This window comes from Schistocerca serialis, chromosome 6, assembly GCF_023864345.2.
Source record: "Schistocerca serialis cubense isolate TAMUIC-IGC-003099 chromosome 6, iqSchSeri2.2, whole genome shotgun sequence".
Taxonomy (NCBI): Eukaryota; Metazoa; Arthropoda; class Insecta; order Orthoptera; family Acrididae; genus Schistocerca; species Schistocerca serialis.
In genome coordinates, this window is record NC_064643.1 from 700,556,765 (window position 1) to 700,577,679 (window position 20,915).

A 20,915-nucleotide genomic window follows, 5' to 3' on the forward strand; every position below is an offset into this window, starting at 1 on the left:
CAGGGTAAGTCACCTAACATTACCGCTGGATATATTTCGTAAACCACATCAAATACTGACGAATCGATTCCACAGACCGAACGTGAGGAGAGGGGCTAGTATAATTGGTTAAGACAAACCATAAAAAAATGCACGGAAGTATGTTTTTTAACACAAACCTACGTTTTTTTTAAATGGAACCCCGTTAGTGTTGTTAGCACATCTGATCATATAAACAAATACGTAATCAGTGCCGTTTGTTGCATTGTAAAATGTTAATTACATCCGGAGATATTGAAACCTAAAGTTGACGCTTGAGTACCACTCCTCCGCTGTTCGATCGTGTGTAATGTCGCCGCAGGCTGCCACAATACGTTGTTTCATATCCTCTGGGGTTGTAGGCACATCACGGTACACATTCTCCTTTAACGTACCCCACAGAAAGAAGTCCAGAGGTGTAAGATCAGGAGAACGGGCTGGCCAATTTATGCGTTTCATAGGACGTGGAGGATGCATAAATTGGCCAGCCCGTTCTCCTGATCTTACACATCTGGACTTCTTTCTGTGGGGTACGTTAAAGGAGAATGTGTACCATAATGTGCCTACAACCCCAGAGGATATGAAACAACGTATTGTGGCAGCCTGCGGCGACATTACACCAGATGTACTGCGGCGTGTACGACATTCATTACGCCACAGATTCCAATTGTGTGCAGCAAATGCTGGCCACCACATTGAACATCTATTGGCCTGACATGTCGGGACACACTCTATTCCACTCCGTAATTGAAAACGGAAACCACGTGTGTACGTGTACCTCACCCCTCATGGTAATGTACATGTGCAGCAGTGAAAAAGACCAGTAAAAAGGTGTTAGCATGTGGACGTAATGTGCTGTTCCAGTCCCTTCTGTACCTAAGGTCCATCACGCGTTCCCTTTGGATCCCTACGTAATTCGGTGCTCTCCGATACACACGATCGAACAGCGGAGGAGTGGTACTCAAGCGTCAACTTTAGGTTTCAATATCTCCGGATGTAATTAACATTTTACAATGCAATAAATGGCACTGATTACGTATTTGTTTATATGTTCAGATGCGGTAACAAAACTAACGTGGTTCCATTTTAAAAAAACGTAGATTTGTGTTAAAAAGCATACTTCCGTGCATTTTTGTATGGTTTTTATTAAATAATTACACTAGCCGCTCTCCTCACGTTCGGTCTGTGGAATCGGTTCGTCAGTATTTGATGTGGTTTACGAAATATATCCAGTGGTAACGTTAGGTGACTCACCCTGTATACAAGAGCATGACAGCTCTTTGACGTTTGCTTCGGTTCGTAAGCACTAACATCGTCCGTACTCTTATTGGAATTAGTATTTGCGAGGGACGCTGCATTGAGGAATGCGATAAGTTGGAAATCTGAGTCGGTTAGAGACCATGTCCGGATCGCCGAAGCGGTTAAGGCAACCTCTTATGAGAAGTGGTAAATCAGGGTTGCAGCCCTGCTGCGGCACAAATCTTCAACTTACGCCACTGCATTACCACAATTCGCTGTGCGGCTGCAAGTCGCGGATCAGCGCCCATCCCTTCCCTCTCTTTCCCCATTCCCTATATCATGTAAAGTACACCGCGCGTGGCGTTAGACAAAACAGTCGCCGAGACAACTGTTGTTGCACCACGGGACGTAGGAGAAAGGACTGTACGACGCAGTGGTCCGCGATGCAAAACATTCAGGCTTTTGACGAGAAGCCACGGTGATGTGATTGTACAGCGTGTATAAAGGTAGGTACAGTACTTAAAGTACATAAAGTATAAGAGTGACAAGACACAATAGACATCTTCACTTAGTGATAGCAAACATACGAGGGCGCCATTAAAGTAAAAAGGCTTACCAAAAATGCTTCATCAAAGAAGGTGTTGTAAATATTCCACAATTCTAATAAAGTACATCTGCCACCATGAGCGACTTAAACGTAAATTCCCTTGATGTAACGAGGCAGCTTGAGTCACTGAATAAATACAACTCTTCAATGATGAAAATATTAAGGGATTTTGGACTTCATCCTAAATTAATAAAAATGATACAGTTAACCTTAACAAACACCAAATCCAAAGTAAAATTTAGAGGAGAAATATCTGAACCATTTACGATTAAAACAGGGTTGAGACAGGGAGATTGTTTATCACCATTGCTATTCAATTGTGCTCTTGAATATGTAATGAGAGAATGGTACAAGGAAAATCCTATGAATATTAAAATTGGAACTAAGAAAGATAAAATTAACCTAAATTGCTTGGGATTTGCTGATGACCTAGCATTACTAGCTAATAATATTCAGGAAGCCACGAAACAAATAACAAGCTTACAAAATATAGCACAAAAATTAGGACTCCAGATATCATTTGAAAGGACTGAAATAATGGTAACGGATCCACTTGTAATAGATCACATCACAGTGAACAATAGGGAAATTAAAATAGTGAAACAATTTAAATACCTGGGTGAAATTATAACACATAAATTGGACGAGAAACCTGCATGGCGAGCAAGAACTAATAAAATGATAAAAGCTCAAAAACTAACATGGTCTACGTAAAATAAAAAATGTCTATCAATTAAAACAAAATTAAAACATTACAAGACGGTGGTTCAACCAGAGGTTACATACGGAAGTGAAACTCTTTTTAAAGTCACCCAGAAAAACAGAATTGACAAAATTTTAAAAGTAGAGAGAAGAATTGTTAGAACATGCATAAATAAGAAATATCAAAAAGCTGGGCAATGGCGGATAGTTCCAAATGAAGTGGTATACAGAGAACTGGAGCCCATCACCGATACTATACGAAAGAAAAGGATCTCTTTTTGTGGTCACATTCTGAGGACACCAGAAACCAGATTATCAAGGAAAATTATTGAGAAACTCTGGAATTTGAAACAACAAGGAGGATGGCTTAAGGAAATAAGAGAGGATATGGAAGAACTGGAAATAACTCTGGATGATTTGCAGAACAAAACGCCAAATTTAAAGAAGTTGAGGGACACAGAAATAAGATTTAAACCAAAAATTGACAAACGACATACAATGAAAAGGGTATTTACAGATGAGGAACGACGAAAAGCATCGGAACGAATGAAGAGATACTGGGCCACTCGGAAGGGGAAAATACCAAAGAAGAGGACCAGAAATGATTGACTGAAGTGGTCCAATGAGGCCGTAAAAGCAGAAGAAGAAGAAGAAATACAAGTTTTCCGGTACAGATTGTACACCAACTAGTTTCCTTTCCGAATACAGTGATGCAATAGCTCCATTTCTAGCGGTAATTGATATCGCTCGTTCCACAAAAGATCCGTACCTCAAGACTGGAAACGTAAACGTTACACCAGTACCCAAGAAAGGAAATAGCAGTAATCTGCTCAGTTATAGACCCATATCATTGACATCGCTTTGTAACACACATGCACTATGTTGCAAAATTACGAGATACCTCGAAGAACACAATGGATTAACACAGTACCAGCATGAATTCAGGAAATGTAGTTCTTGCGAGATACAGCTGGCTTCTTATTCGCTCGAAATGGTGAGCGCTATTAACATAGAATCATAAGTTGATTCCATACTACAGATTTCTAGAGTGCTTTTAGCAACGTTTGTCGCAAGCAGCTCCTACACAAACTGCGAGCCTATAGACTATAGCCACAGTTATGCTACTGCATTCGTGATTTCCTGTGATAAAAGCTATACTTATCATAAAGGTACGGTAGGTGATTACGTCACGTGATGGACAGTTCTCCAAACTCGTCGCGAGAGAGCGTAGTGCAGAATCGATCCGAAGAATAGCAACGGCCTGCCAAGCTTGACCAACGTCGTCAGCGACGTCAGCCAGTGCAAAATAGACACGCCCACTACGGAAAACTGATGGTCGATGTAGAACAATTGTTCTGGCAGTATCAACATTAATATTATAATCAGTCTCAACGTTTACAAATGTTTCGTAGATCGCAGGAAGCCAGCGATATATACCAAGCGTGCGACGGCGTGGCATGTTAGCGACTGATTGACGTTGTGGGGTGACAGGCTTTGGGGGGGCCGATGTGAAGACCGCAGTTTTTGTAGTAAAAATCCCCGAAAGGTGGCAGTCGAGAACGTGACGTGTTTACTTCTAAAATGAACGTATGTCAGTCGTCTTGACAGCAGCAGAGTCGTCCTAGTTCCGGCACTGACCGACAGATGGCGGTCTTCAAAATGAGTACGGTCAGCTTGGCGTCCAGCCACGTGACGGGGAAACTGAATGGCAGTTTTCATGGCGGGCTTTCTCCGGGCCGCTTTTAGCATAGAGCTAAAGTGAATGTTGAGGTAGAAAGAAATTAAAACTGATTCCGATGTCGCACAAAGGAGCTTGTAGGCTCATTTTAAAGCAGAAAATTAGCCGGTTGTGCTCTTATAAACGCGCCTTCAGTCGCCCTGGTAGTGTTTGAATTATAAAAAAATTGAATATTTTAATAACTGGGTAAGGTTGTAAATTGGGCATCTTGGAGACGCTTTGACAAAATTTTACGAACGAGGTGTCAAATGAGAGGTCTGAATGAGTAGTATTAAGATATCTATGTAACTTTTTTTACATGTTTTAAAAATTCAAATGTGGAGCCGGAATGATGTTTTCATGATTTAAAATGCAGAATTTTGATAAATAAAAAATATGAACTATAATGATAGCGGCAGTATGGAAAAGTAGACATAAGGAAATAGGTAATACAATAATAATATCAGTTATTTATCCATTTAAAGTATTTTAAATAATGAAAAGTTCTGTATGAAGAACACACAAATTTGAATAATATGAGAATAAGATCCCGTACAGAAATTCTGATGATGAATCTGAATTCAGCGAAAAATTTCCGTCTGAATAGAAGTTTAAATGCATTTTATTGTATCTATATTAAGTTTAAAAGTAAATTTTATGTGAAAACAAACTTGATTTGACTTCAGAATGTTCAGACCGAGGGTTTTTGAGGGCGGCCATTATCTATGGTAGGAGGCAGTCATTCAGTTGAGTTGAAAGGGGTAGCACGTGTGACTGGCAAACGTCCGTGTACGAATTGGACTTAGAATATTTTCGGACCTCGAAGTCACGTGGAACTTGTGACTTTCAGCAGTTGGGTGCTGCTGGACTTTGAAGAATTCACGGTAGTGCGTTTGTGAGACCTGTAGAAAATCTCGCGCACGAGTTGAACAATATTTTCGTACCGCGAGGTCGTGTCGAAATTTAGCTCTGAACAACCGCTGTGGAACATAGTGATATCAGCCTGCGGTTGGACTTTGGATTGTGTTTGGTTTATTATTACTATTATTATTACTATTATTATTTTGGGAAGTATTGTCCGCTCGAAACTTTGTTCATCTTGGGGTTTCAGCTATTTTAAAAGGAACATTAGATGAATAATTGCTGAATGACTGTGATTAATATTTGAGAGCCGCTGTTGAGCTAACTCGGTAAATATCTGAGGTCAAATCAAGAACACTTCACAGTATTTCAGTCAAATCGGTCCTGAACAAGTTAAAATAAACTGCAGTTACTTAAAACTGGGCGGTGTTCACTAAAAATTATTCCTGCCTGCTAACATTTGCTTTTATAAACTTGACATTAATTTAAAATTACTGGGGATACTGCAGTGGATGTGGTTGGCACCCCTCATACGTAAAGTATCCAATTTAGTTAATAAGTCCAACCACATTTTACGGAACCCCAAGGAGATGCATGCTATGTAGGTGCTTCGGTGATAATTTTTTGTTTTTTATTTTTTAGTGCAGAAGTACGTGGGAACTCGAGCCATCTAGTTTTACTAGATAAGTAGCTTTGAACTAAAATTATTGTGATCACTCAGTGCAACCAGTGTGTTTCTCCCGATCTCGCGCATAAAGAGAAACCCTAGCACGTCGCAAATGGTTTTCTCGACCCAACGAAGCTCGCAAATGGTTATTTCTCGTCCGTAATAGCTCGCAACGTCTTTCCAGGATCATCACTTATATGGCAATGCGCACAATGGATGACGTCAGTGACCGATAATGGACTTAGAGAATTCTAGCGGCAGCGGAGAGTCTCAATCCCGTACGCGTGCTGTAGTCTTTATAGCAGCACGCGAAGCGGCCGATTCGGCGCGGAGATAAAGGTGTCAGCGGCCAACACATGTTTACTCAACAGAAAGGTCAAGGATAGGGTTACTAGGTGAAGATAAGATTAGAAATTAAAACGCTTTTATAACAGACGAATGTAACTTACTGACAAAACAGTTGCATCTTTGAGCCCCTGGCTCGCGATATACGTGAACTAAGAACTATTGTATTCAGTACAGTCACCAATAAATTTAACTTTCATTGCAGTACCTCTACCACATATAAATACTGATGATTTGTGTAGCTACACAAAGTGAATTACCGTTTCAGAGCATCTGCGGATGATTCAGTCGTTTACACTCTAGTAAAGTTTTCATATGATCAAAAACAATTGCAAATATAGCTTCCAGCATGGTACGAAAGGTGGCAGCTGACCATGAGCAATAAAAAGTGTGAGGTCTTTCACCTCAGTGCTAGTAAAATTCTGTCAAGTTTCAGATATACGATGAATGACAGAAATTTGAAGATTGTAGATTCAAGTAAATACCCAGAAAATACAATTACAAACAACTTTAAGTATCATACAGAAAAAATGTAGGAAAAGCAAACCAAAGACTATTTTATTTGTGGTACAACAGGTTTACTATAGCCCGTCCACACTACTCGTGGCCGTGCTCTCTTGATAACCGCTACGTGGTTTGCGATCCTTACCACACAGGACTGACGGAGAACATCGAAATAGCTCAAAGTAGGGCATCTTGTTTTTCTTAAACCTCTTCTAAACGTTCTACGCTGCTGGAGGGGAAATTGACTCTTAGTCATACTCTACGGCAGCTGTAGCGATCTTCCGGGAAAGGCAACTCCCCCCGCCTCAAGAGCTGCTTGGTGTCCAGTTTGCAGACTTTACCTCCCCAGCATTTCTGGTCCAGTTTTACTTCAGGAGACAAAATACTTCACTGATATTTTGTTTACGCAATGGAGCTATTTTCAGTTTATGAGGTTAGTTCTTATATGCAGTTTCTAAATGAGTTACTGTATAAAAAATAAAAAAATAAAACCTCTCTACATCTGGAGTTTTTCTACTACCTGCCAAACTGAATAATCTGTCCTAGAGCTAAAATCTTGTCACTTTGTATTCGACAACGCAGATTTCATTGTTTCTACTACTAACGGTTGGTATTCTTTCACAGCATGAACGGTATTAAATTCATCTCCATAGCCTCAGGTCCCCAACATCTGAAGAAGTCCAGTACCTGAAGCTGGCTCTCTCTGTAACAGAAATGTGTCGCCTATGTGTTATGCACCTTCAGGTATTTTAACGCATGTCAGTCACAGATTTTCAGCAGATTACTGTTCTAGACTTGAATATGATGATGTAGAAATATATATCATCAGCCGTAAGTTTTGAAAACTTTAATTAGGCTACTAGTTTCAACGTCTAAGTACCGCCTTCTTCAGGACCCAATACATCGAACGTCAGGAGTATTTCAGTCATATAGGTACATAATACAGGAACCACTGCAGTATCAGGATTCTGTCAAAGTGTTGCAAACAGTGTCTGCTCTCCGCACGTGTAACAGCGACTGTCCATGTGTGGAGGGCATACAATGTTTGAAAGATTTCTATGGAATCCCGTTATTACAGTGGTGCCTATTCTATATAGACATACGACTGGGATACTCTGGACGTTCACTGTATTGGGGCCCGAAGAAGGCGCCATTGAAGTGTTGGAACTAGTAGCCTAAATAAAGTTTTCAAAAATGAAAGCTGATGGTTTACATATTCACAACAGCTCGACTGACCACTCTTCCTCTCTCAATGCATTTGTATGGTGGATTTACGATTACTGAATACGATGAGTCCCATTTCATCACACATTCTCACACCAAACTTGCAAGACATGTGCTAAGGACTCCACTCAGTGCAGTCCACACTAAAATTCCAGGAGTACTTGCGCAGTATACAGTATAATTGTGCGGTCTACCACAAACACAATTAGTTGTGAGAGATGTGGAGTAAAAAATGGCTCTGAGCACTACGCGACTTAACTTCTGAGGTCATCAGTCGCCTAGAACTTAGAACTAATTAAACCTCACTAACCTAAGGACATCACACACATCCATGCCCGAGGCAGGATTCGAACCTGCGACCGTAGCGGTCGCTCGGCTCCAGACTGTAGCGCCCAGAACCGCACGGCCACTCCGGCCGGCGATGTGGAGTAAATTTCTGGTCATTCATTAATTCACCGCCAAGTGACTACAAGACAGTTACACGGCTTTACAATATGCTGTCAATGGTAGACCAGTCCATTCCCTTTCCCATCAACACTACATAGGTCTCTGAAATCATACAAATTAAACACTTCTCCTCCGCCGGCCGGAGTGGCCGAGCGGATCTAGGCGCTACAGTCGGGAACCGCGCGACCGCTACGGTCGCAGGTTCGAATCCTGCCTCGGGTATGGATGTGTGTGATCTCCTTAGGTTAGTTAGGTTTAAGTAGTTCTAAGTTCTAGGGGACTGATGACCTCAGAGGTTAAGTCCCATAGTAATCAGACCCATTTGAACCACTTCTCCACTGCTTACAGGAACGTACTTTACGTAAAAGCTCACGTAACAACTGCAAATAAGAACTACCTTAATAAACTGAATATATCTCGACTATAAAGTGTGAAAATTATTTAAGCAACCGAGCTCTGGGAGGCCGCTCGGGGCAGAAAAAGATTACTTTCATATATGGATGCGTGTTTTTCTGGGCATATCTGAAAGAACAGACACTATGCGACTTCCGCAGCTGTAATAGGCCTACATATTATTTCAACTGGAGGTGGTTAATTACACATCAAGTCCCGATGCAGCTCACATCAATAACTTCTTCCCTTTATTTCCCTTTACTCCTCCCTCAACCTTAAATATACATAGTAATTATTTATATATATTATCTTTCTTTCCCGTGCGTTTTTTTTATCGGCATGGGGAGATTTCTCTGGAAAAAAATTAGTTAATCTGACAGACTTAGCGGGGGGGGGGGGGGGGGGTTGGATGGGACACTAAAGTAAATCAAATCATTTTTAATTGTTTTTTACCTAGAAACAACAACATTAACACAACAAACCTACTGCAGCTACAGTAGAGGTTCAAAAACCAATCAACTTACTTACAAAAAAGGTTACACAGAGGGTTCATGTCGTGTCTAACACGGTGAAAGACTGCAGAAGGGTGAAAGGCAGCGGAAGTGCCATTCATGTTTCCTCTTGGTACTACTATGCGGGCTACCAAGTCCTCTTGAGAGCGAGGAGACGTTCTGCTCGTGACGAAACCACAGACAGTGCAGTCACTGCAGGCTGCACCGGCGAATAAACAACGCTGGCGTAGCCACGCCTGCTTAGTGCTTCTCATCCCCACTGCAATGGTTCATCTACACCATTGCCCATTAAAATTGCTACACCACGAAGATGACGTGCAACAGACGCGAAATTTAACCGACAGGAAGAAGGTGCTGTGATATGGAAACGATTAGCTTTTCAGAGCATTCACACAAGGTTAGCGCCGGGGGCGACACCTACAAGGTGCTGACAAGAGGAACGTTTCCAATCGATTTCTCATGCACAAACAGCAGTTGACCGGCGTTGCCTCGTGAAACGTTGTTTTGATGCCTCGCGTGATGCGTACCATCACGTTTCCGACTTTGATAAAGGTCGGATTGGAGCCTATCGCAATTGCGGTTTATCGTATCGCCACATTGCTGCTCGCATTGGTCCAGATCCAATGACTGTTAGCAGAATATGGAATCGGTGGGTTCAGGAGCTTATCGGAACGCCGTGCTGGATCCCAACGGCCTCGTATCACTAGCAGTCGAGATGATAGGAATCTTATCCGCATGGCTGTAACGGATCGTGCAGCCACGTCTCGATCCATGAGTCAACAGTTGGGGACATTTGCAAGACAACAACCATCTGCACGAACAGTTCGACGACGTTTGCAGCAGCAGCTCGGAGACTATGGCTGCGGTTACCCTTGACACTGCATCACAGACAGGAGCGCCTGCGATGGTGCATTCAACGACGAACCTGGGTGCACGAATGCCAAAACGTCATTTTTTTCGGTTGAATCCAGGCTCTGTTTACAGCATGATGATGGTCGCATCCGTGTTTGGCGACATCGCGGCGAACGCACATTGGAAGCGTGTATACGTCATCGCCATACTGGCGTATCACCCGGCGTGATTGTATGGGGTGCCATTGGTTACACGTCTCGGTCACCTGTTGTTCGCATTGACGGCACTTTGAACAGTGGACGCTATATTTCAAATGCGTTACGACCCGTGGATCTACCCTTCATTCGATCGCTACGAAATCCTGTGGTATCGGGTTGAAGCTGCATGGGCAATTGTACCTGTACACGCCACCCAAGCTCTGTTTGACTCAATGCCCAGGCGTATCAAGGCCGTTATTACGGCCAGAGGTGGTTGTTCTGGATACTGATTTCTCAGGATCTATGCACCCAAATTGCGTGAAAATGTAATCACATGTCAGTTCTAGTATAATATATTTGTACATTGAATTCCAGTTTATCATCTGCATTTCTTCTCGGTGAAGCAAACTTTAATGGCCAATAGTGTACCTACGGCTCAGCAGAGGAATTCTCGGTCCAGTTGGCAGGCCACCAGCGAATTAAATGCCTTACGCAGAACTTATGTGAACATTATGTCAGTTATTCGTCATGTAAACAATCTCGCAAATGTGGTAGTATCAAGCGATGCTTTAATCTTTAGAGGCAGTTACAAATACTCAGAGAATTCCTGTGGAGATGGATTGCGCAAAGTTAAGTAAATCTTCATCTGTACATTGGGATAAAGTATACTAATATTTTAGATGCTAAAGTTTCGCTCAATCTCCTTCCAGAGCAACCAAAGAACCTACCGTTGTGCCGGCGAGAATGTTTTCGAACAGCTCAAAACTCCCCAAACCAAAAGGTCTGAGGGGTCAAATGAGGGGATCGAGTAGGCCATAGTACAGGACTACCTCTGCCAATTCACTTGTCTGGAAACCGTCGGTTCAAGAATGGATGGAAAGGATGAATGAAATGAGCCGGTGGCATGTCTTGGTGGGACCACATACGATAATTCGTAGCGAGTGGCACGTTATCGGGCAAATACTAGCGAGGAAATAGTAATAACGCGTACGTATAAGTTGCGGTCCAATTAAACATCCACCAACAACATGTGTTCACACACTCACGTAGAGCTGCACTTGGTGATACGGGTAAATATGGCATGTGGATTAAACAGCAAACAAGCGAATTGTGGATGATGAAAATCTCATCACCCCGAACGTTGCTTTATCTGTGAACAGCACACAAGATGAAAATGCAGGATGCATCTGACGCTGTTCCAGGTACCACTGCGAAAACTGTGCTCTGAGTGGATAATCATCTGGTTCCATGTAATGCACAAGCTCCGAGGGAAATGGATGTAACAATCGCTCTTGAACGACGTTTCTTACGTTCATCTGATTCGTTCCCATGTTACGCGCAATTGCACAGGTGCTGATGGAAGGATATTTCTCCGCATCTGCTGGACAGCTTCCTCAAATTTCAGAGTTCATGCTGTGCAATTTCTTTGCTGGCCAGGTAGTCTGCTAAGCGACCCGGTCTCACGAGACGTTGATACACAGCCGTAAACGTCGATTGATGCGGGATACGGCGACTGGGGCACTGATGTCGATAAACCCACGGCGCTGCTCGTCCACTGTGGTTCACCGACCACGTCAGTATATCTTATCCAGATGTATCGCTCCATTAATAAGCAAGTACTGTGCTGGACGAAAACGAGCAACCAAATTTGAATGTGAAACGTCTACTCAGGAGCGCCTCGTTATCAGGAGAAACAAAACTGGCGTCCTACGAAACTGAGCGTGGAATGTCAGATCCCTTAATCGGGCAGATAGTTGAGAAAATTTAAAAAGGGAAATGTATAGGTTAAAGCTAAATACAGTGGGAATTAGTGATGTTCGGTGGTAGGAGGAACAGGACTTCTGGTCAGGTGAATACAACGTTATAAACAAAAAATCAAATAAAGGTAAAGCAGGAGTAGGTTTAATAATTAATAAAAAATAGGAACGTGGATAAGGTACTATGAACAGCATAGTAAACGATTTATTGTAGCCAAGATGGACACGAAGCCCACACCCCACAAAACACCACTGTATATATGCCAACTAGCTCTGCAGATGAAGAAGGGGTAGAGGAAATGTATGACGAGATAAAAGAAATTATTCAGATAGCTAAGGGAGACGAAAATGTAATAGTCATGGCGGACTGCAAATTGATAGTAGGAAAAGAAAAAGAAGGCAAAGCACTTGGTGAATATGGACTGGAAGAAAGGAATACTTGGAAGAAACCAGGACACACCTGAAGGTTTCACGTTAATTATATTACGGTAAGAACGAGGTTTCGGGACAAGATTTTAAATTGTAAGACATTTCGAGAGGCAGATGTGACCTCTGACCACAATATATTGCTTACTAACTCTAGATTAAAAATGAGGAAAGTGGAAAACGTTAGGAAATTATGGAGATGGGAGCAGAGGCAATTGGGAGTTTCAGAGGGAACCTTAGGCAACGGTTGACCGTAACAGGTAAAAGGAAAACAGTACAAAAGGAATGGGTAGCTTTGAGAGATGAAATAGTGAAGGCAGCAGATAAAAAGATGAGGGCTAGTAGAAATCTTTGGGTAAAACAAGAGATGTTGAATTTATTTGATGAAAGGAGAATATATAGAAGTTCAGTCAATGAAGCAGGCGAAAGGGAGTACAAACGTCTAAAAAAATGAAATCCACAGGGAGCGCAAAATGGTTAAGCAGTAATGGCCATAGGACAAGTGTAAGAATGTAGAAGCATATATCACTAGTTGTAAGACAGATGCCACCCGAAGGAAAATTAAAGAAACCTTTTGAGGAAAGATAACTATGTGTATGAAGATCAAAAGCTGAGATGGAAAACCAGTTCCAAGCAAAGAAGGCAAAGCAGAAAGATGGAAGGAGTATACAGAGATTCTATACAAGGGTGACGTACTTCAGGGCAATATTATGGAAATGGAAAAGGACATACATGAGGATAAGAAGGGACATATAATACTGGGTGAAGAATTTGAGAAAGCGCTCCAAGGCCTAGGTCGAAACAAGGCCCCAGAAGTAGATAACATTTCGTTAGAGCTACCGATTGCCTTGGGCGCGCCAGCCATGACAAAACTTTTCCATTTGGTGAGCAAGATATATGAAACAGGCGAAATACCCTCGCAACTGAAGAGCGTAATAATTCCAATTCCAAAGAAATCAGGTGCTGACAGGTGTGATAATTACCGAACTATTAGTTTCATAAGTCACGGCTCCAAAATACTGGCACGAGTCCTTCACAGAAAAATGAAAAAAACTGCTAGAAGCCGACCTCCGGGAAGATCAGTTTGGATTCCGAAGAAATGTAGCAGCAAGTGAGGCAATTCTGATCTACGACTACTCATATAAGATAGGTAAAGGAAGGGAAAACCTACGTTTATAGCATTTGTAGACGTAGAGAAAGCTTTTGACAACGTTGGCTAAAATACTCTCTTTCAAATTCTAAATGTGGCGGGGGCAAAATACAGGGGCAAAACGCTATTTACAGTTTGTACAGAAATCAGATGGCAGCTATAAGAGTCGAGGGGCCCCAAAAGGGTATCAATGGTTGAGAAAAGAGTGAAACGGGGATGTAGCCTGTCCCCGATCTTATTCAACCTGTATATTGAGCAAGCAGTAGACGAAACAAAAAATTTGGAGTAGGAATTAAAATCCAGGCAAAAGAAATAAAAACTTGTAAGTAGGCTGTTTAGGTTCTTATATTGGTAACGCCACGTAGGGCTCTGTATGAAAATCACTGGCTGTGCTGTGTGCAGTCTGTGGCTAGTTTGCATTGTTGTCTGCCATTGTAGTGTTGGGCAGCTTGATGTTAACAGCGCGTAGCGTTGCGCAGTCGGAGGTGAGCCGCCAGCAGTGGTGGATATGGGGAGGGAAATGGCGTAGTTTTGAAGTTTGTAAGACTGGATGTCATGAACTGCTATGTATATGATTTTTCAACACTATTAAGGTAAATACATTGTTTGTTCTCTATTAAAATATTTCATTTGCTAACTATGCCTATCAGTAGTTAGTGCCTTCCGTAGTTTGAATCTTTTATTTAGCTGGCAGTAGTGGCGCTCGCTGTATTGCAGTAGTTCGAGTAACCAAGATTTTTGTGAGGTAAGTGATTTGTGAAAGGTATAGGTTAATGTTAGTCAGGGCCATTCTTTTGTAGGGATTATTGAAAGTCGGATTGCGTTCCGCTAAAAATATTGTGTGTCAGTTTAAGCACAGTCATGTATAATTTTTCTAAGGGGACGTTTCAAACTTTGAATTTAGCCGATGACATTGCTTTTTTGTCAGACAAAGCAATGTACTTTGAAGAGCAGTTGAACGGAATGGACTGCGTCTTGAAGAGAGAATATAAAATGAACATGAACAAAAGCAAAACAAGGAAAATGAAATGTAGTCGAATTAACTCAGGTGATGCTGAAAGAATTAGGTTAGGATATGAGACACTTAAAATACTTGATGAGTTTTGCTATTTTGGAAGCAAAATAATTGGTGGTTGTCGAAGTAGTGAGGATATAAAATGCAGACTACGAATGGGAAGAAAAGCGTTTCCTGAAGAAGAGAAATTTGTTAACATCGAGTACATATTTAAGTGTCAGGAAGTCTATTCTGAAAGCATTTTTATCGAGTGTAGCCTTGTATGGAAGTGAAATATGGACGATAAACAGTTTAAACAAGAAGAGAATAGAAGCATTTGAAATGTGGTGCTGTAGGAGAATGCTGAAGATTAGATGGATAGTTCATGTAACTAATGAGGAGACTGTGAATAGAATTGGGGCAAAGGGAGATTTGTGGTTCAGCCTGACTAGAAGAAGGGATTGGTTGGCAGGACACATTCTGAGGTTCAAATGGCTCTGAGCACTATGGGACTCAACTGCTGTGGTTATCAGTCCCCTGGAACTTAGAACTACTTAAACCTAACTAACCTAAGGACATCACACACATCCATGCCCGAGGCAGGATTCGAACCTGCGATCGTAGCAGTCGCACGGTTCCGGACTGCGCGCCTAGAACCGCGAGGCCACCGCGGCCGGCCGCATTCTGAGGTATCAAGGGGTCACCAACTTAGTACTGGAGGGAAGTGAGGGGAATCAAAATCGTAAAGGGAGACTAAAAGAGGAATACACTTAGTAGATTCAGGAGGATGTAGGTTGCAGTAGTTATTCGGAGACAAAGGGGCTTGCACAGGATAGAAAAGCACGGAGAGCTGCATCAGACCAGTATTCAGACTGAAGACCACAACAACAACGGCTGTTACGACTGAAGAGCGAGCTATGTCCTCTAAAACCAACTAGACTCTATCCGAACAGATTTCGTAGGGCTAAAAGGTACCGATCGACTGCAGTATCATAGTCAGCCGATAGGCGTCACTGAATGTGGCTATGGAGGGGCACGTGAGCAGTACACCGCAATCCCGGCGGTTGTGTTCTCGTGACCGTAGCCGCTACTGCTCAATGAAATAGCTCTTCAGTTGGCTTCATGAGGGCTGAGTGTACGCCATTTTTTAACAACGCTCGGCAGACTCAGTCACCCATCTAAGTGCGGGCCAGGAGCAACTGCGCTTAACTTCAGTGAGTTGACGGGATCCGGTTTACCAGTACGATAAGGCCGTTGGCAGGTATGTCCTCTGCCAAATTAAGTAGTGTTCGTAGGAAACCGTGATATAATAGAAAAGTATTTGTTTCTGTGTCGCTTTCTCTCACATAGTTTGTCGGTTTAAATAATTTTCACCCTCTATAAACACGGACTGAGTGAAATTGTTTCCTACTCACATACGAGAACTAGAGATGGAATGCTGGTAAGATACAGTCTTTCTGAAGTGAAAAGCGAGCAGCACTCGTGGTATAAGAATTTTTCCTTCCCATACGAACGCTACAATTGCCATAGGGGACGACTTAGCATAAATTTCCCCTCGAGCAGCGTAGAACAGCGTGTAGAGATTTACAAAGAATCTGTCGATAAGGATTTCTCGTGTTAGTAGTATTACTAACTCACATATTTATTCCAAGTACTTTTAACGCACCTTGTGGTAAATAAACACCTCTGGGCATGTCTGCGCACTGCGTGGCCAGTGATTCGTAAGGTGCGCTGCGAAAAGGTCGATGTAAATCTGTAAAACAACCCCGTAATTGCTTCTTGTGACGTAGTGCAGTGGAGGGAGTGGGGAACTACTCGCTCAGTCTTCAGTTTGCAGAACTATGGAGGAGGAAAGGGCATGACCACAATCCGGCCACCTAACTTCTGTCGAGCTTCTATCCTCCACCTCGCCCTTTCCATCCTGTTCCACTGCCAGAACGCAATCTGCTACACACATTTAATGTTTCCTCTTCACCCACTTCATTAAACAATAAACATTAATTTTGTACCGCCAAAACTTTATCTTTAGTAATCTGGGGTTTCGCGTTCCATGTATTAGACCCACAGAAAAAATGAATGGGACGTTTTTTGGAGGATATGTAATGTAGTTTAATTTTCCACGCGAAACATTTTCGCGGTGTGGTTTTTATGTATTCTAATCTCTGCCTTCTTTCCTGCACTGCAATTTTTACTGTCTGCAGCATCCCTTACAAGGAAAACTCCCCATCGCACCCCCCTTAGATTTATTGGTAAGATGGCCTAGCGAATAGCCCGTCAAAAACTGAACGCAGACCAAGCTTGAAAATAGTAAAAAGATGAAAAATTGTGAAGAACGAAGAAAAATTGAAATAGTAAACAGTCCGAGATCAAGATGTGGAACATCGAGCGAATTTGAACGATCACGGTGTCGTGGTTGTGTAGTCACGGTGTTGGACTGTGAAAGGGGAGATCCGTATTCAAATATCCTTAGTGTCCCGTATACATATATGTATTTTTCCCCAATATTGTGAACTGTCTGTCCGGCCACAGACGTGTCTGTTTCCTGAATTTAAAGTTGTTCTGTGTCGTGGTGTATTGTGCATTGCAAAGCGAGATGTAAGGAATTATCCTCCAAACTTACATACCAGCCAATTTGATCTGCACAAGTACTGCATGCTAAAAGTCTTACATTAAGTTTTTTTTTTAAGTTTGGCTCTTGAATTCCTTTGTTGTGACATAGTTCACAGCCGCTTATTTGTTGTTTCCATTTCTGTGAGAAGTCTATACGGCATCTCGCCTGTTCTGACTATTCATCACATTTACATGTGACTGTAAAATATTCTTACCACACGTCTCATATTCTGTATCCAGTTTATAGTATGATAACTGCCAAGACTACAGAAAGAGAACAGACGCTTCAATGACCGGATGGAAAGTTCATGATTTTGTGAAAAAGAAGGAACTCGAGGGACATTTGAACACGGATCTTCCACTTTGCAGTCCAACGCCGTGACCACGTAACCAAGACGTAATGATTCTTGGAGTTCGCTCTGTGTTGTACATCTTGAGCTTGGACCGTTCCCTGTTTCTATTTTTCTTCTTTTTTCACAGTTCAGTACACCTTCTTCCTAGTTTCATGATTGATGTGTGTTCAGTTTTTGCCAGGCTACCGACTGTGTCATTTTATCACTAAATCTGAGGGGGATGCGATCGGGAGTTTCGCTTGTTAGTACCATGGAAGTTATTCCCTGATGTCTTACCAGGCGTACAATCATTCTTTCCCTTCTTGCCAGGGTTTCATCCAAATACTCCTTTACACCGGTTCTGTGGATAACCACCTCGTTCCTTACATTATCAGTACACTTAATTTTCTATGTTTTTCTGTAGCACCATGATCTAGAAATGGTTCAAGTGCCTCAGAGCTCTATGGGACTTAACATGTGAGGTCATCAGTCCCCTAGAACTTAGAACTATTGGAACCTAACTAACCTAAGTGTGGTGTCACCGCCAGACACCACACTTGCTAGGTGGTAGCCTTTAAATCGGTCGCGGTCCGTTAGTATACGTCGGACCCGCGTGTCGCCACTATCAGTGATTGCAGACCGAGTGCCGCCACACGGCAGATCTAGTCTAGAACGACTCCCTAGCACTCGCCCCAGTTGTACAGACGACTTTGCTGGCGATGGTTCACTGACTACATACGCTCTCATTTGCCGAGACGACAGTTTAGCATAGTCTTCAGCTACGTCATTTGCTACGACCTAGCAAGGCGCCATATTCAGTTACATATGTCTTCTGAACAGATAATATTGTGAACCACGTACCGTCAAGAGCGTCGTTAATCATTAATGGATTAAAGTTAGGTATCAACTGATTACGTGCTCTTTCGGAATTCTAATTCCTTGTCATGTTCCAGACCTCACGTCAGTATAGTCCTTCCTTCCCCACGCCAGCCGGCGTGAGCAATTTCGGCCTCCACTAGTAACACAGTGTTGGCTCTTCTGCCGACACAATACTTAGGACATCACACACATCCATGCCGGAGGCAAGATTCGAACCTGCGACCGTAGCGGTCGCGCGGTTCCAGACTGAAGCGCCTAGAACCACTCGGGCAACACCATGATCTGAAATGCTTCGTTTCTGTTCTGTTCAGGTTTTCCCACAGTCCATGTTTCAGCACCATAGAATTCTGTGCTTCAAATGTACATTCTCAGAAATGTCTCCCCAAAATCAAGGCCTGTGTTTGATACTAGCAGAGTTCTCTTGACGAGGAATGCTCTTTTTGCAAGTGCTTTCTGTAATTCATGAAAACCCCCAATAAAGCGCCTTTTAAACGCCTCCCCGCCACCACGCTTGCGGCCCTGGTCAGAATTTTTAAAATGTTGTTCTTACAAGGAAACCTCCCCATCGCACCCCCCTCAGATTTAGTTATAAGTTGGCACAGTGGATAGGCCTTGAAAAACTGAACACAGATCAATCGACAAAACAGGAAGAAGTTGTGTGGAACTATGAAAAAATAAGCAAAATATACAAACTGAGTAGTCCATGCGCAAGATGGGGAACATCAAGGATAATATGAGCTCAGGTGCGCCGTGGTCGCGTGGTTACCGTGAGTAGCTGGAGAAAGAGAGGTCCTTGGTTCAAGTCTTCCCTCGAGCGAAAAGTTTAATTTTTCTATTTGCAGACAATTATTATCTGTCCGTTCGTTCATTGACGTCTATGTTCACTGTAATAAGTTTAGTGTCTGTGTTTTGCGACCGCACCGCAATACCGTGCGATTAGTAGAGGAAAGGACGTGCCTCTCCAATGAGAACCGAAAAAATTTGATCGCAAGGTCATAGGTCAACCGATTCCTCCGCAGGAAAACACGTCTGATATATTCTATACGACACTGCTGACGGCATGTGCGTCACATGACAGGAATATGTTGTCGACCCACCTAACTTGTACACTTGGCGAGTGGGTAGAAAGATTCTTCTACCTTGCCCGATTTAGGTTTTCTTGTGGATGTGATAATCACTCCCAAAAAAGTGATCGCATCGGACTGACGGACAGATAATAATTATCTGAAAATAAAAAAAATTAAACTTTTCACTCGAGGGAAGACTTGAACTAGGGACCTCTTATTCCGCAGCTGCTCACGCTAACCACGTGACCACGGCGCTCCCGCGCTCACATTATCCTTGTTGTTGCTTATCTTGCGCATTGACTACTCACTTTGTATATTTTGCTTATTTTTTCTTACTTCCACACAACTTCTTCCTGTTTTCTCGATTGATCTGTGTTCAGTTTTTCAAGGCCTATCCACTGTGCCAACTTTTAACTAAATCTGAGGGGGGTGCGATGGGGAGGTTCCCTTGTTAGTACCTCAGCCACCACAGTACGAAAATCAGCGAAGAGTCGAATTTTATACCGTATTCGACATTTTTTGGTCTTAGTTGACGGGCCGCAAGACTCAGAAAGCACGCAGGGAAGCAGGCTGACAGGTGGGGCGCTGCCTTCGTCACCTTTCGCCGGAAGCGCCGCCGCCGCCGCCGCCTCCTGGGCGCGTCGCTCGTCGCGCCGCAGTGACAGACAGGTGCGGCTCGTCGCCACCACCAGCCCCTTTCCCCCCCCCCCCCCCCTTCAGCCGACCGACCGGGCCGTCCCCGCCGCCGCGTAACAACAAACGCCGGCCTGCCTGCCTGCCGGTTTACACTGGCGGAAGTGGCGGGCAAACAAGCGCTGCTCGCCAGGTGGCGGGCGACGCCTCTCGGCATTCGCGCCGTGATTGTGTTCCCGAGTGGGCCCACAGCAGTAACAGTCTCCCGTAGAGCTGGTAAACGGTTTACTCTGGAAGCCTTATGTCTCACTTATTGCCTCGCCAGCGCGTGACGTACGAGCGTTTGCATTCCACACCAGACCGTTAAGGAACCAGGAGGGCTGTGGTCGTCAGAGGGGCTGCAGCTGTGCGCTTTAAGAGTTCAGAGTTCGGAACATTCGGGACCACGGGAAAGAGCTGCCTGCTCTGCCCTGCAATAGGAGCCCCGTCCTGTTTCAGCCCTTCTAATGGGGCCCATCAATGGACACAATGTTTGTCCCTTCTACAAGACATCATATTCTACCCCACATCTCTTTCACCTTCCGCTCTCTTATATTTTTTAATTTTATTTATTTTTTTATTGTTCCGTGGGAGCAAATTAAGGAGAAGTCTCCATGGTCATGGAACGAGTCAATACATGAAATTATAACACGATAGTAGAAACAGGTAAATTGAAATACAAGAAACGTATCCAGGCGACAATTCGTAAGTTTAAATAAAGAAAATCAACAATATAACACTGG